This window comes from Schistocerca americana, unplaced genomic scaffold (genome assembly GCF_021461395.2).
Source record: "Schistocerca americana isolate TAMUIC-IGC-003095 unplaced genomic scaffold, iqSchAmer2.1 HiC_scaffold_124, whole genome shotgun sequence".
NCBI lineage: Eukaryota > Metazoa > Arthropoda > Insecta > Orthoptera > Acrididae > Schistocerca > Schistocerca americana.
In genome coordinates this window covers 262,930-267,500 of record NW_025725308.1, presented here as the reverse complement: position 1 = coordinate 267,500, position 4,571 = coordinate 262,930, and the positions used below count along the sequence as shown (strand labels likewise).

Below are 4,571 nucleotides of genomic sequence, written 5' to 3'. Positions count from 1 at the left end.
CTTGGCAAATGCTTTCGCTTCTGTTCGTCTTGCGACGATCCAAGAATTTCACCTCTAACGTCGCAATACGAATGCCCCCGCCTGTCCCTATTAATCATTACCTCGGGTTCCGAAAACCAACAAAATAGAACCGAGGTCCTATTCCATTATTCCATGCACACAGTATTCAGGCGGGCTTGCCTGCTTTAAGCACTCTAATTTGTTCAAAGTAAACGTGCCGGCCCACCGAGACACTCACTCAAGAGCACCCTGGTAGGATTGCAACGGGGTCCGCCTCGGGACGCACGAGCACGCACGAGGCGCGTCGCACGCCTTCAGCTCGCCCCACCGGCAGGACGTCCCACGATACATGCCAGTTAAACACCGACGGGCGGTGAACCAACAGCGTGGGACACAAATCCAACTACGAGCTTTTTAACCGCAACAACTTTAATATACGCTATTGGAGCTGGAATTACCGCGGCTGCTGGCACCAGACTTGCCCTCCAATAGATACTCGTTAAAGGATTTAAAGTGTACTCATTCCGATTACGGGGCCTCGGATGAGTCCCGTATCGTTATTTTTCGTCACTACCTCCCCGTGCCGGGAGTGGGTAATTTGCGCGCCTGCTGCCTTCCTTGGATGTGGTAGCCGTTTCTCAGGCTCCCTCTCCGGAATCGAACCCTGATTCCCCGTTACCCGTTACAACCATGGTAGGCGCAGAACCTACCATCGACAGTTGATAAGGCAGACATTTGAAAGATGCGTCGCCGGTACGAGGACTGTGCGATCAGCCCAAAGTTATTCAGAGTCACCAAGGCAAACGGACCGGACGAGCCGACCGATTGGTTTTGATCTAATAAAAGCGTCCCTTCCATCTCTGGTCGGGACTCTGTTTGCATGTATTAGCTCTAGAATTACCACAGTTATCCAAGTAACGTGGGTACGATCTAAGGAACCATAACTGATTTAATGAGCCATTCGCGGTTTCACCTTAATGCGGCTTGTACTGAGACATGCATGGCTTAATCTTTGAGACAAGCATATGACTACTGGCAGGATCAACCAGGGAGCTGCGTCAACTAGAGCTGAGCAGCCGGCCGCCCGGGAGTGTGTCCCGGGGGCCCGCGCGAACACGCAAGCGTCCGCTCAATTATTCTGCAAACAGGAGGAGGCTGAGCTCCCCTGCACGATACACCTCGAAACCCTCTCAGGTCCCGGCGGCGCGCAGCGCCGTCCTAAGTACTTGGTCGGGTTCGAGAGAGGCGCAATCGCCCGGAGTTTGGCGAGTAGACGCTTTAGGTGCGACCACCCGTGCTCCCAACTGAGCTTGCCGCTGCCGACAGAGGCCCGGGAGCGTGCTGTCGTGGCATTGCCGGCGGGAGACAACACGCGCCACCTACGGTGGCCGGCAGCTCCAACGCCAGCGCCACAGAAGGACAAAAGCCCCACTTGGGTGCCGAAGCGAACTCTCCCAGCACAGCGCACGCGCCAACACGTCCGCACAGCTGCGATACAAACCACCTGCGAGAACCGCAGAGGCGACCGAGCAGCAGACGGCGTCGCGGCGCCGAGCGCCGGGCGGCGGCGCATCCTCAGCGCACACAGTCCTCAATCGGACCAGCACACTGCAGATGTCCACCGCGCTTCGCACCGGGCCCGCGAGGACCTACTTTGGCCGCACGGCGCCGCGTGCAGGGTGCGCCGGCGCGCAGCTGCGCCGCCTGCCGCCTCCGTCGGCCGGCGCGCCTGCCACTGGCCGCCCCCACCAGCCGGCTGTAGCGCGTGCGCCCACGCACCGCGCGGCCAGCACGCCGGGAGGCCCCCCCTCACCGGCCGGGGACGGTCCCACCCAGCCACCGCCGCGTATCGCTTCACACCCACATGCCATTCACGTTCGTGGGCATGGTGGGTATCGCTGAAACAACCGGTTGGTAGCTCAACCGATCGTCGCCATCACTGATTCACCTCTAGCGAGAACAACCGCACCACAACGGTTTACCAGTTGTTCATTTGCGTAACGTCACCAGCAAACGTAGACGTCCATCGCCATTTGCAAATTCAACGATTGTTGCATGCCTGTGTCAGGTGTCACGACACACTATGTCTGCCCACATACACGCAACAACATGTGCACGCTTCGCGAACACGTGGAAGGTGGCCCCCGTACGTATGCGATGTCCATTGCGCGAACGACTGTCAACCGGCCTCTGTCGCATGTCGCAGATGTGGAACGCAGTGCACCATGCTGTCACGGTGTGTGAGAAGAGACGACTACGTCTGACAACACGCGCCACTACATCAACAGACGGCTCATGCTGATCGCCATCCAGGGCATACCACACTGCAATCCGGCTCTTATAGGGAGACGACACATAGCTGAGTGCACAACAGTTGGACCGCATGGTTCGCCGTTGTTGGCGCAGTCGTTGTACGGTCACATGTACCACGATGTATCATTCAGTACATGAGGACCAATGTGCAGTACAGTGTGTGATTTGGACGTACAACATCAGCGGACAGTTGACACAGGCCGTACCACAGCGTAGGCTAAGTGCTTCGCCATGCGAATGCCAATGAACAACTGCGAAGGGCATTGAGCATGTACGTCCTGCTGCCATCCACATTACAGTGTATCGCTGCAAGGTGTTTAACATGAAGCGATACACTGGGGACCAGGCAGTGCGAGTAGCAAACTATATTGCGGGGGTTGCAGTTAGGCAACACTACACTAATTTAACGCGTCGTATGACAATTACAGAGCGGGTTAAGGCCCAACGTGTGTTGGGTTAAGGCCCAACGTGTGTTGGGTTAAGGCCCAACGTGTGTTGGGTTAAGGCCCAACGTGTGTTGGGTTAAGGCCCAACGTGTGTTGGGTTAAGGCCCAACGTGTGTTGGGTTAAGGCCCAACGTGTGTTGGGTTAAGGCCCAACGTGTGTTGGGTTAAGGCCCAACGTGTGTTGGGTTAAGGCCCAACGTGTGTTGGGTTAAGGCCCAACGTGTGTTGGGTTAAGGCCCAACGTGTGTTGGGTTAAGGCCCAACGTGTGTTGGGTTAAGGCCCAACGTGTGTTGGGTTAAGGCCCAACGTGTGTTGGGTTAAGGCCCAACGTGGGTTGGGTTAAGGCGCAACGTGGGTTGGGTTAAGGCCCAACGTGGGTTGGGTTAAGGCGCAACGTGGGTTGGGTTAAGGCGCAACGTGGGTTGGGTTAAGGCGCAACGTGGGTTAGGTTAAGGCGCAACGTGGGTTAGGTTAAGGCGCAACGTAGGTTAGGTTAAGGCGCAATATAGGTTAGGTTAAGGCGCAATATAGGTTAGGTTAAGGCGCAATATAGGTTAGGTTAAGGCGCAATATAGGTTAGGTTAAGGCGCAATATAGGTTAGGTTAAGGCGCAATATAGGTTAGGTTAAGGCGCAACGTAGGTTAGGTTAAGGCGCAACATAGGTTAGGTTAAGGCGCAACATAGGTTAGGTTAAGGCGCAATATAGGTTAGGTTAAGGCACAATATGGGTTAGGTTAAGGCACAATATGGGTTAGGTTAAGGCACAATATGGGTTAGGTTAAGGCACAATATGGGTTAGGTTAAGGCACAATATGGGTTAGGTTAAGGCACAATATGGGTTAGGTTAAGGCACAATATGGGTTAGGTTAAGGCACAATATGGGTTAGGTTAAGGCACAATATGGGTTAGGTTAAGGCACAATATGGGTTAGGTTAAGGCACAATATGGGTTAGGTTAAGGCACAATATGGGTTAGGTTAAGGCACAATATGGGTTAGGTTAAGGCACAATATGGGTTAGGTTAAGGCACAATATGGGTTAGGTTAAGGCACAATATGGGTTAGGTTAAGGCACAATATGGGTTAGGTTAAGGCACAATATGGGTTAGGTTAAGGCACAATATGGGTTAGGTTAAGGCACAATATGGGTTAGGTTAAGGCACAATATGGGTTAGGTTAAGGCACAATATGGGTTAGGTTAAGGCACAATATGGGTTAGGTTAAGGCACAATATGGGTTAGGTTAAGGCACAATATGGGTTAGGTTAAGGCACAATGTGGGTTAGGTTAAGGCACAACGTGGGTTAGGTTAAGGCACAACGTGGGTTAGGTTAAGGCACAACGTGGGTTAGGTTAAGGCACAACGTGGGTTAGGTTAAGGCACAACGTGGGTTAGGTTAAGGCACAACGTGGGTTAGGTTAAGGCACAACGTGGGTTAGGTTAAGGCACAACGTGGGTTAGGTTAAGGCACAACGTGGGTTAGGTTAAGGCACAATACGGGTTAGGTTAAGGCACAATACGGGTTAGGTTAAGGCACAATACGGGTTAGGTTAAGGCACAATACGGGTTAGGTTAAGGCACAATACGGGTTAGGTTAAGGCACAATACGGGTTAGGTTAAGGCACAATACGGGTTAGGTTAAGGCACAATACGGGTTAGGTTAAGGCACAATACGGGTTAGGTTAAGGCACAATACGGGTTAGGTTAAGGCACAATACGGGTTAGGTTAAGGCACAATACGGGTTAGGTTAAGGCACAATACGGGTTAGGTTAAGGCACAATACGGGTTAGGTTAAGGCACAATACGGGTTA

The 4,571-nt window shown here is 53.1% G+C and overlaps 1 non-coding gene across 1 annotated transcript in view; it reads right to left on the bottom strand.

The window, feature by feature from the left end:
- Positions 1 to 1,052, bottom strand: part of LOC124563748 — a 1,910-nt gene extending 858 nt beyond the window's left edge. The window contains exon 1 of the ribosomal RNA XR_006970298.1: positions 1 to 1,052. This exon is cut by the window's left edge and continues 858 nt beyond it. This is a non-coding gene — a ribosomal RNA (small subunit ribosomal RNA).
- Between the last annotated feature and the right edge of the window lie 3,519 nt (positions 1,053 to 4,571).